Below are 12,678 nucleotides of genomic sequence, written 5' to 3' on the forward strand. Positions count from 1 at the left end.
GCTGGGCTGAGCCGCTTGGTTTCCACTGAAACTTTCTAATGCAGTTACAGGGGGTAGAACTGAAGGCTACCTCACATGTCTGGTGTTCCACCTGGGCCGGGAAGACTCACGTAGCTGAGGGCTGGAACACCTAGGGCGTCTTGTGTAATTCTCATTCTTGATGTGGTCTCTCCACATGGTCTCTGCAATACTAGTCTTATGTGATGTTTAGGGTTTCCAAGGCACATAGAAAGGGAGAGACAGACAGCTGCAGGACGTGTTGGGGCGTGGGGGGGAGGGGAACCATAGCTCCTTTTTTTAAAATAAAAGGAACCAGCTGTGAAGTGACACTTACATCACTTTAGACTTAAATATCACCAGCCCGTATTCAGAGGGAGGAGAACTAGACTCTACCTCTTTGAACAGTTTCAAACAATCTGTGAACAGTGTTGTAAAACTGCCACAGGGAGTTAATTTACCTGTACTTCTGCCTATTGCTACGGGCAGAGCAGCTTTAGGCACAGAGCACAGATAGGGGTAGCCAGAACTTGGCCACAGCATACCAGAATTCTGAGGGATGTGTTGGTGAGGCACTGGCAGCTTCTGCTAGAGTTTGTCAGTAAGTTCAGGAGTCCGAGTGGCTTCCCTCATTTCCAAAACTATGAAACTGTTCACTTATGTTTTCTTCTAATTCCTATTTAAAATTCTTAGTTTTGTTTTTCAATGTCTGGGAGTAAGAGTCAAGCACTTACTTTAATGGTTAGTCAGTTACACCAAAATAACGTAAAAATAATCTGCCCAGTGGTCGAACTGTTTGGTTTCAGGACCCCGTTACACTCTTAAAATTTATTTCAGACCCCAGCAGCTTTTGATTAGATGGTTAACAGTTACGGATTTTTACCGTATTCAAAATTAAAACAAATATTTAAAACCTCTTTGATTGATTTTTTTTTTAAATAACAAAAAATGTATTAATATAAATGACATGTTAAATGAAAATAACTGCTTTCAAAAATGAAACCACCTAGAAGAGTGGAAATATTTCACATATTTGCAAATGACTTTAATGTGATTTGCTGGCAGACAGCTAGATTTTCACACCTGCTTCTGCATTCCGTCTGGGGTCCTGTCACACCTGTTGTAGATTCAGGAAAACCTCACAGTACACATGCAAGAAGATGGGAGTAAAAATGGTTAAGTCATGTTTTAGATTTATGAAAATAGTTTTGACTTTTGTGGGGCTCCCTTGAAAGGGTCTTGGGATAACTGCCCAGTTTTTCCCTGATGATGAAAATGCTACCTTCAGCTGAAGGCATCTCTATCCTCCAAATTCACAAGAACTCTGTACAGAGGGAAAATACAGGGAGCTGGACCTAGGATGAGAGGCCCCATAGTCCTGGGAGGGTGCACGTGGAGGTTGACGTGGCAGCAAAATTGTCAGAATTAAGAGACAGACAGGAAAGTTTCAGGCTGATTGACCAGTGCAGGAAAGTGTTCTGATTCCTTCATAAATAGGATGTAACCACACAACATGCAAGTTATAGAACACTTTTGAACGCAAAAGTGGGCAGTCAAAAACTGAACATTTTTATTACCAAATAAAGGCTTTAACCAAACAATAGTCATAGATTCACATCACACAAAAATCACACAGTGACCAAAAAAATCACTGTGCAAGATTGTTCGCACATCTCTGCTTTGTAGCAAGATACTGAAGTCTGTTTGCTGCACATTTATACTTGTGTCACTTCCCACTGACCTAGCAGCCCCCTGACCGCCCCGCCCGGAGTTTGAGATTGGCAGCAGCTGCAGTGTGGAAGCTGTGTAGGAGCTCAGTGTGAGTACAGTGGGAAACCTTTAGCTAAAATTAATTTCATAATCAAAGATGTGTGCCAGGATCTTTTCCTAGAATTGAGTAAAACCTACTAAGTTCCTTTAGGAGCCTTTTGGTGTCCTTTTACAACTTTCTTTGTGACACAGCTGTTTTTGGGGATCAGCACTAAATGATTGGAAGATAGAGGTGTCAACAACAATGCTTTCTCCCCTCACAATGTCTGAACAAGATGCCCTGCTTTTCCCCCAGCTGACTCTTAGTTATCCACAATGCAGTTAATCATCCCAACAGAAGAGGTGGTTGTGCCCTGCGAACCGAAGAACCAGAGACTGATAACCCATTGGGATTTACCCTTTTAAACAGTAGTTTTATATGTGGTAGCATAAGCATTGCAACTAAAAAATCTGGACTCGACCTTAAGGCCGATACCAGATACCCTGGCTCTGGATTCTTGAGTGGAAGTGGAGGAGTACTCACCACACACGCAGCATTGAATTCTGTCCTGACTTGTTTTTTCTACCTTCTTGAGGGAAAGGGCAGATTAGAATTGTTCCAAGTCAGCTTGTATAGCTCCTGCCGTTTACCTACACGTTTAATTTTACGTAGGAAAATGGCTTTCAAGACACAGGGACACTGATCTTACTTTAATTCTAATCATTGCTGTACCCCCCTTTTCGGCCCTTGGCATTGAACTGGTTTTGCTGTTTACTTGCTTGCTACCTACCCCCACTGCTCCACTGACAGGCCAGAAAGGAAAGTACGTTTCTGTAGCTCACTGTACTGATAACTTCTCATTCAGCCATCCCGAGTTAAGAGTGATCCCCTAATGTCCACTTCTGTGTAGGTCTGCTCTTCTTTTGTCATCCCTACTGGAGTTATCTTAACCCTTTACTTACAAGTTACTTGGACGTAGTTTTCTTTTAAAAAATAACGTCCTTACTCTATGTGCATGTAAATTTTTTTCAATATTGGAATGTAAATTTCCAGATGTGCTGGCCTGTCACTGGAGCAGCAGCATACATAGATAGTAAAACCTACCACTGAGTGACTAACTCAGCAAGATTGCGCTTTTATGATGTTTTAATTACTTTACCTAATTTGGAACTACTGTTGTATCATCCCAAACAGTGGTATGTATTTGATCATCTAATTAATTATTGGCAACTGTATGCCAAGTCCTGTAGTATGTGTGGGAAATTACTACTCTCTAGAGACTTAAACTCTGATGTACAAAAGATTGTATCCAAATGACTATAGCATTCTGTGTAAATACCCAGACAAGTCTGTTTTCTTCCTGGTCTGGAACAAATTTTTTAAATGAACTCTGTCACTTCCACAGGCCACAGATCATCCTTGTGTGTCACAAAAAGTTATGTCAAAAATTCCTTTGGAAGTTTATCCATTTTATGCTGGAGGAAGACAGTAGGCACTATTTCCTCAGTGTAGGTATCGTTTAAGACTTGTGGAAGGCTTTGTAGGAAGGCCATTCAGTGGCCACGCTGTTTCAGATTTTAAGTGCTTGGGATAGCCTCCTTCCCATGTTTAGGAAGATACACCTGCGATTTAGCCCCACTGTGTTCCTGCATAACTTCCTAGATGCAGTGGATACCACCAATGTGAATTCTTTGTTCTTTTTTTGAGACAACGTCTCGCTCTGTCGCCAGGCTGGCAGATGTGTTGCGATCTCTGCTCACTGCAGCCTCCACCTCCCAGGTTCAAGCTATTCTCCTGCTTCAGCCTCCCGAGTAGCTAGGACTACAGGTGCCCACAATGCCCAGCTAGTTTTTGTGTTTTTAGTAGAGATGGGGTTTTACCATGTTGGCCAGGATGGTCTTGATCTCTTGATCTTGTGATTCCCCCCACTTCTGCCTCCCAAAGTACTGGGATTATAGGCGTGAGCAACTGTGCCCGGCCAGCTAATGTGAATTCTTATGTGTGGGTAACAGCTTTTCTGGGGAGCCCTTTAGGTTGGCTCTAGGTCTGCAAGTTCCTTCCAAGGAATAGTTGCCTGAATGGTATACTCCTCACAGTACCAGCGCCTCTTCCTTTCCTCTTCCCCTCACCTTGTGTGAGCAGGCCTTCTTACTTCGTTATTAGGACTATGGCAGTGGTGGCCTTGCTTTAATAGCACTTAAAAAAATCATGTCACCAGGCCGGGCGCGGTGGCTCAAGCCTGTAATCCCAGCACTTTGGGAGGCCGAGGCGGGTGGATCACGAGGTCAAGAGATCGAGACCATCCTGGTCAACATGGTGAAACCCTATCTCTACTAAAAATACAAAAAATTAGCTGGGCATGGTGGCACGTGCCTGTAATCCCAGCTACTCAGGAGGCTGAGGCAGGAGAATTGCCTGAACCCAGGAGGCGGAGGTTGCGGTGAGCCGAGATCGAGCCATTGCACTCCAGCCTGGGTAACAAGAGCGAAACTCCGTCCCCAAAAAAAAAAAAAAAAAAAAAATCATGTCACCACCCTATTGTTTCTTTAGTGAGGTTTTCTCATTTTTCAAGTTCCTTCTGCCACTCGCCTCTAGGTTACCAATGGTTGCTGTTTTATGAAAGGATGCTGAGGGTAACAATGGACGAAGTAGATCCCATGGAGAAGGCAGCTTCCGCCCGGTGTCTCTGGTAGATTGCTACCTTCATGGCTTATCTTCCACTCTGTGAGTTTCTTAGCAATAGAAGAGTAAATCAGGAGTGGATTTTTAGTGTGTGTTTGTCATAGAGAATATAGATGTAATTGGATTTTTTTCATAGAATCATTTTGTAAATTGAGTTTGGGTTTTTTGTCTTACTAGAGCTAGGCATTACCAGGGTTGATGCATGTTTGTTACTACTGCAAAGAATGGTAGACAAGGGAGGAGGAAGTGAAATAATACAGCTGGTAATTTAAATCTAGAAAATCAGAACTGTGGCTCACTGCTATAATGCCAGTGCTTTTGGAGACCAAGCAGAAGTATCGCTTGAGCCCAGGAGTTCAAGACCAGCCTGGATAACCTGGCAAGACCCTGTCTATACAAAAATTTACAAATTAGCCAGGTGTGGTGATGCACAGCTGCAATCCCAGCAACGGAGGAGGCTCGGGTGGATCGTTGAGCCTGGGAGTTTAAGACTGTGGTGAGCTGTGATTGAGCCTCTACACTCAGACACTGTCTCCAAAAAAGAAGCAGTTGGTAGTCACTGCTCCTTAATGTCCTCTATAGCTGGCTTCTCAAACTTTAATGTGCATAAGAATCATTTGTTACCATGCAGATTGGTTGAGTGTGAGGTAGAGTCTGATGCCTGCATTTCTGACAGACTCCCAGGAGATACTGATGTTGCTCCTCCAGAGGCAGCACTTGGAATATCAGTCTATAGAACACTCAGGGTATATGCAAATCTAACTTTGAATAATAATTAACAACCATATATATTGATGTTTTGGTGTACTAGACACAGAAAAAATAAGACTAGGCACTGGAGTCTAACAACCGGGATTCAGATTGCAGCTCTTCCCTTTACTAGCTGAACCTTGAACACATTTTCTCTAAGGCAGGGTTTCTCAACCTCGGCACTGTTGACATTTTAGGCTGAGATCATTCTTTGTGGGGGCCATTTGCTGCACTGTAGGATGTTTAGCATCGTCCCTGGCCTCTACCCACCAGATGCCTTTAGCACTCTCCCTCCCATTTGTGACATTCAGAATGACTGCAGTCATCGCCAAATGCCAGGCGGTGAGGTAGGAGGCAAAGTTACTTCCAGTTGAGAACCGCTGCTCTAAGGCTACTGTTGAAATATGGGTGTTTGTGGGGTTTTGTGGTATGAATGATGTACTTTATGTAAGTGACATAGAAGCTTATCGTGAAGCTTCCACAGACAAAAGGAGAATAGCCGTGCAGTAGCTAATGAGCAGTCTGTGCCACAGCTGGCTTTGTGAGGATGATGATAAAGCTTACTCCAAGTGCCAGTTCTTTATTTTTATGAAACATTAGTCATTGTACTGTGAGATAATATCAAGGATTACTTGAGATTTGCAAATAGGTGGAAGTGAGCTTCCAATTCAGCTGATCCCAAGCCTCTGCCCTTTTCTGAAATACGCTGGCTCGGGTGCTACCCCGCCCCTGCCCCTTTCTTCATTCTTACTTCCTGCTGCTGTCCACGTGTCTCTTTTTCCCCCACTCTTTAAAGTTTTATTTCACTAACTTCAGGTCACATGTCACAGCTGTGTTCTGGTCAATTTACTATCCTTGCTTGGCTTCCTAAAATGGTAGGACCAAAAGATTTGTGGGGTAGGGAGAAGAGATCCCTTGAAGAAGCACTGCACTGACTCATCTTCCACGAAGCAGCAGAGTTGGGCATCTGATTATTCAACCAAACAAAGCTTTAATAGCACCCAGGAGAGCAGACAAGCAAACCAGGCTGTACACAGCCTTCATTTGTCAGATCAGACCAGAGAAAACCTGCTCCCCACAGATTAAAAGGTAGCGATATTGATCATTTCTTTTTCTGTTGCCACAACATTTCTCTTCTAATTATTATCATATAGTTGTCCCAAGTCCTTCCTTTAGCCCAGGGTTCCCCAACACCTGGGCCACAGACCGCGTACTGGTCCCTGGCCCCATAGGAACCATGCGCATAGCAGGAGATAGCAGCCAGCGACCTACAGCCACTCCCCATTGCTGGCATTACTGCCTGAGCTCCGCCTCCTGTCCGATCAGCCACGGCCTTAGGTTCTCCCAGGAGCGCAAACCCTATCATGAACTGTTCAAGCGTGAGATCTAGGTTGCACGCTCCTTATGAGAATCTAATGCCTGATGATCTGTTACTGTTGCCCGTCACCCCCACATGGGACCATCTAGTTGCAGGAAAACAAGTTCAGGGGCTCCCACTGATTCTGCATTATGGGGAGCTGTATAATTATTTCATTCTGTGTCGCAATGTAATACTAACTGAAATAGAGTGCACAATAAATGCAGTGCACTTGAATCATCCCCAAACTATCCCACCGCCCCCTGCCACCTGTGGAAAAACTGTCTTCCACAGAAGCAGTCCCTGGTGCCAGAAAGGTGGGGGACTGCTGCTTTAGCCCATCTCCTCTGATTGCACAGGTAGGCTGCAAATGCCAAGGAGCTGAGAGCTCAGTTCTGCCACAACCAACCGTTTATCCATTTCTGAGGGAATGAGTTCCTGAAGTCTTGTTTGTTAGCAGCTGTGAGTATAGGGACTGCTTGATTTTCTATATCCCGGTTATTTCATGAAGTTCTTCCATCCTTTCATTGTCTATAGAGTTCACAACAAATACAGTGCCATCTGTGCATCTGGCGTATGACTTCCACAGTGGCCTTAATTTCTCCTGAACACCTACATCCCAGAAGTGAAAAGTAACTGTCTTAGAATTTCACAAGGTTACCTTAATTTTCTCAGTGTTCAATCTTTGGGGTAGGTACGGTATTTACAGATTCAAGCACTGCCGCCTGTGTAAGACAGTTCTCTTCCTAGCATGGTACAAACCCGGAATAACAGTATGGAAGGACTGCAATGAAGGCAGGCTGGACAGGACAGAAGTCTGGGCTGACAGTCCGTTTCCCAATTTCCCGCTGCAAATACATGTCCCACATTGAAATGCTTTCTTCTTGCTTTACTGTTCACTCAGGGTCTCTCCCAGCAGCTGGGAGGTGCTCTGATACCTGTCCCTGGACACCAGGGAGGCCTGGGCAGTGGTGGAGGACAGGGCACCAGGTGGGCGCTGTGTGGCTGGCTGCTCTCCGGTGCTTGCCCAGCTGCCTGCCTGTTCCCAACATGCTTATCTTCTATCTTCCCAGCCTCTCATCCTCTCATCTTTTTTTCTAGCATTTGAGAGGATATAACTAAGCCTTCTAAAATTATGCCTAGAATAATACCTGAATTATGGTTTATGTGTTTGTAGGCAAGGGTCCTCTCTCCCAACAAAAATGTAAAAATTCATTTGATAGAAAGATACCTTTAAAAAATGGATTCTGGCCAGGCACAGTGGCTCACGCCTGTGAATCTCAGCACTTGGGGAAGCCCAGGTGGGAGGATCACTTGAGCCCAGGAAATTTAGACCAGCCTATGCAAGCTGGTGAGAGCCTGTCTCTACAAAAAATTTAAAAATTAGGCAGGGCACGGTGGCTCTTAGCACTTTGGGAGGTTGAGCCAGGCGGATCACCTGAGGTCAGGAGTTCAAGACCAGCCTGGCCAACATGGTGAAACCCCGTTCTCTACTGAAAATACAAAAATTAGCTGGGCTTGATAAATGCCTATAATCCCAGCTACTGAGGAGGCTGAGGCAGGAGAATCGTTTGAACCTGAGAGGCCGAGGTTGCAGCGAGCCAGGATGGCACACCACACTCCAGCCTGGGTGACTTGAGTGAAACTCCGTCTTAAAAATAATAAATAAAAAAATTTTTTTAATTAGCTGGGTATAGTGGCACATTCCTTTAGTCCCAGCATCCCAGCTGCTAGGGAGACTGAGGTTGGGAGGATCATCTGAACCCAGGAAGTCACACTACTGTGCTCCAGCCTGGGTGACACAGCAGACTGACTCAAAAAACATACATATTTTCTAAGTTTCACTTTGCTTCAGGATGTTCTTTAAAAGAAATCAATCATGCCATTTGGAAACTGAAATACAGATTTGGTTTCTGACCATTGAGATGGAAGAACAGTAGAGTACTCTGTAATAAGCTTGTACTGAGAATGGGGATGGAGAAAGACTCACAACATGATTTTAAAACAAAAAGAAAACCTAAATGTTACTTTGTGGAGTAATCCTGGAAGATTTTAAGTTAATCCAGGGAACACATCAGATTCTAGTAAGACTGCGCCGACGTCTTTGACAGGTGGTTTGTTAAAACCTCAAATGACCTGAAGTACATTTTATACCATGCAAATGCTGTTTAAGACGTATATGTGTTAAGCAGAAGGTACTACCAGTTGATTGTTTTTTACTGTGTATACTCATCAATCTAATATTGACGCTGTAAGATGTGTAGCCACCCTGTCCAGCGGTCATTAGAGAGAGAATGTCTCCAGGATCGTAGGAAAAGCTGTCAGAAGTGAGTCCTTGTTGATTGCGTTTGCTCAGTGGAGAGTTTCCTATCTGATAACAGATACAGCTTCCTGTACTGACAGAAGTGCTGTGGCTCATGGCCATCCCTGCCCTAATGTTTATGTAACTGTATGAAGTCGAAGCCTTTCTAGAAAGAGGAAAATATTGTGTTAAAGGAGAAAGACTATCATTTTTCTTAAAATCTATACCAAAGTATATTTATTTCGATCAGAAGAAAAAAACTGTTATCTTTTTTCTTTTTGCCTTATATGTGTTCTACTTATATTTTGAAAAGTGTTTGTTACAAATAAACCTTAAATCTCTGTGTACGAAAATGTGCAAAGCACAGGCACAGTCCCCCCCTTTCTCAGTGACGTTTTCTCATGCAAAGGTTCTAATCGCAGTTAAATGTCAACGTCTTCAAACAGGGATAAGTGGGTTTTTTAAGGAAGCACAGTCTTATTTCTGTAATAACCCCAATGATACTTTGGCTTTTTTAAAAAAATTGTATTACATAAAAACGAGATGACCCAGTTGAGAGAATCCCAATTAAAATGAGTGCCCAGGTGAAGACAGGGTAGACTTAAATGCAAAATTATGAATTATGAATGTATTTTTTGGTTCCCATCTTTAATATCTGTATTTCAACTCCCCTTTTCCCAATTCAGGATTTTCCATACTCATCATTTGAATTAATAATTTAAATGACATACCATTCTACGGTATAATTCAACCAGTGTTTAAAGTTTTATTTCTTGTCGTGGAACCAAAAGTGTCTCTGGAGGAGCTAGGAGGTTAGTAAAGGGTGTACTTAGGTGACCTGAGGGCAAACCTGATCATTTTATCGAGAAATAGGTGGGATGCTTGAACAGACCTTTCCCGTGAACAGCCTGAAGTGAAGATGCTCTCATTCCCTGTTCTGACACTGGCCTTCTGAGAGTTGTTAACGTTGCCCTCCACCCCTGGGGATGGGGCTGCCTGCCCACTTTGTAGACCACCAGATCCTAACATTTCCAGTGAGAACTTAGGAAAAAAAGGAAATTGTAGGCCCCTGTATCAGAATTTTTCTCTTTTATTCTCTGATTAGGAAAGTACACATTGAGCAATTCATCCAATAGCAGCTCAGGCAACAATGCTGGGTCTTTTCCAGTGGATTCTCAGACCATTCACAGTAATTCCTGAGGGCCCACAGGTTAGGTAGGGATCCCTCACTATTGAATTTTCCTCAGGGTCAACTACATTTGATATTACTTCAGTTAGCACGTAATTATTTTCCATATTATATTGCACCTTTATTCTCCAGTTTGGAAGTTTAACACAACTGTAATACATTTGTCGTTATGTAGTTGTTGTGTACTTGATTCCTTAAATTTTCCCTAGTTTTTTCTGAAGTTTCAAAAAAATCAACACCCAAACTGCAAGCATATTACAGAGAGATGGTGATCTTAATTGGATTTCTGGTTCTATCACAGGTGATAAGCTATCACGGGTGACAAGCTGTAAATGTTAAAGCTTATGCTCCTAACTGGTGGTCCCACTAGTAACCTGTAGCAGTGGTTCCCAAATGCAAACTACCTGCTTAAAGGTTATGGTTGCAGGGTGGGGCACTAAAATACAGATTCTTGGGTCCCCCTCTAGATATTCTAAACTCATTGGGCCTGGGGTGGGGTCCATCGATGATTTTGAGGCACAGTGAAATCTGGGAACCACCAATTTTCTGTTCAATCCATAAAACTGCATGTAGTGACATATTGGTAAAGCTGTATCTTTTTTGTATACTAAGGGACTAGCAGAATTGGGCCCAGCAAACATGTCACCTTTAGGGTTAGACTGCCCTCACTTGTTTTTTCTAGGTTGGTTTCTTAGCATTACCAAGTTGACTGTGAACAGTTTGACTCCTGAGCACTGGTGTTTTTTTAGGGGGCAGCTTGGAATAGTGTCAGTACTAGATTTTTGAGAGCCTAGCTTCTCTGAATGAACTCTTGGCCCTAGTTCCTCATCAAGAAAAAGATTTTAGAATAGGCTTTTGCCTTTAAGTGTTTACCATAAACTAGATAAAAGAGCATTTCTCTTTATCTGCAACCTCTGTATTATTTACATACATAGTGCACTTTGCAGCTGGCCGTGCTCTACTGAACAGTGAACTCCAGGTGTCATAGCTGTATCAGCTGGCATTTGTAGACTTTCTTACTTCAGTCTGCTATAACAAAGTACCATAAATTGGATGGCTCATAAACAACAGTTTATTTCTCACAATTCTGGAGGCTAGGAGATGAAGGTGCTGGCAGCTTCGGGTCTGGTGAGGATGCATTTGGTTTCCAGACAGCTGTCTTCTTGCTGGATCCTCGTGGCAGAGAAGTTAGAGAGCTTCGAGGTTCTCTTTAAAAACACTAACCCTTTTCATGAGGATTTCTACCCTCCTAACCTACCTCCTAATACCATCACATTGAGGGTTAGGATTTCAACATAAAAGTTTTGAGGGGATGCAAACATGTAGGCAGGTAGGCAACCTTACGATGACTAAGAACCGGTTCTGACCTCAGGAAAGGAAGCAGTAAGGGTAGTATTTCACTGGAGAAGTTACTGCCTGTTTCTAGAGGGCTAATTAAGAGCTCTTCCTACAGTCCACCTTGTGAAAATTGCCCTCACATACCATGTAAAAGTATGAAGTCATCTTTTTTAAACACAAAAGTATGAGTTCATGGTGTAGACAGTGTTAAAAAAAAAAAAATCACTCGCTATATCTAATCTAAAACAAATTTTTCAGTGGCTCACACAATCCCAGCACTCTGGAGGGCCAAGGTTAGGAGGATTGCTTGAGGCCAGGAGTTCAAGACCAGCCTGGGCAACATAGTGAGACCCCAATCTATATAAAGGAAACAGAAAACATTAGCCAGGTGTGGTGGCGCACACCTGTAGTCCCAGCTACTCAGGTGGCCAAGGTGGGAGGATCCCTGGAGCCCAAAAGTCAAGGCTGCAGTGACCCGAGGTCACGCCACTCACTGCATTCCAGCCTGGGTAGCAGAGCAAAAGTAAAAAGTAAAACACGTTTTTAATAGTTTTTGGGAACACCCATCACAAAGAGATATTAAAGGATTAGTAATAATGGTGATCACTGCCATTTAATGAGAGAATACTGTGGGCCTGTGGCTCTACACAGGTGCCTTCTATTGTTTTTTATTCTGAAAACATTCCTGTGAGGTAGACAGTTGGTGTCTGAGCTCTTCTGCCTCTTACAGCCAGTTTGGGCCCCATTCTTCCCATTACCTGCTATTCTGTTGCCCATATTTTCCCCCATGTCATGTATGTTTTCTTCCCCAACTTATATTCCCCTCTGCTTCTCTTTTGTAGTCAGCTCATTCCCCTAACCTGTTTCTGTTGGAGCTCTCACACCAAATTTCGGACTGAAAGAAAAAACTTGTGATGGGTCTGGGGAAAGTATAGGGCCATGGGTAGGCTTTTTATTCCCTCCCTCTTCATCTCTTCTTTCTCTTAAATGAAGGCATCAGACTCTTTTTTTTTTCCAGACAGAGTTTCACTCTTGTTACCCAGGCTGGAGTGCAGTGGCGCGATCTCGGCTCACTGCAACCTCCGTCTCCTGGGTTCAAACAATTCTCCTGCCTCAGCCTCCTGAGTAGCTGGGACTACAGGCGTGCACCACCATGCCCAGCTAATTTTTGTATTTTTAGTAGAGACGGGGTTTCACCATGTTGACCAGGATGGTCTCGGCCTCCCAAAGTGCTGGGATTACAGGCGTGAGCCACCGCGCCCGGCCAGGCATCAGGCTTTTTAACCAGTCAGCAGAGGGCATCTTGAAGGAGT

At 43.6% G+C, this 12,678-nt stretch overlaps 1 protein-coding gene and 1 pseudogene across 1 annotated transcript in view; one reads left to right on the forward strand and one right to left on the reverse strand.

Annotated features, from left to right (window-relative positions):
• UBE2E1 (ubiquitin conjugating enzyme E2 E1) overlaps positions 1-12,678 on the forward strand; it is an 82,369-nt gene that overhangs the window by 64,489 nt on the left and 5,202 nt on the right. The gene's annotated exons all lie outside the window — the stretch shown is intronic.
• Positions 5,877-9,867, reverse strand: LOC116537619 (annotated as a pseudogene).

Source organism: Sapajus apella, unplaced genomic scaffold (assembly GCF_009761245.1).
Source record: "Sapajus apella isolate SASKATOON/1434 unplaced genomic scaffold, GSC_monkey_1.0 scaffold4, whole genome shotgun sequence".
In the NCBI taxonomy this organism is placed as follows: Eukaryota; Metazoa; Chordata; class Mammalia; order Primates; family Cebidae; genus Sapajus; species Sapajus apella.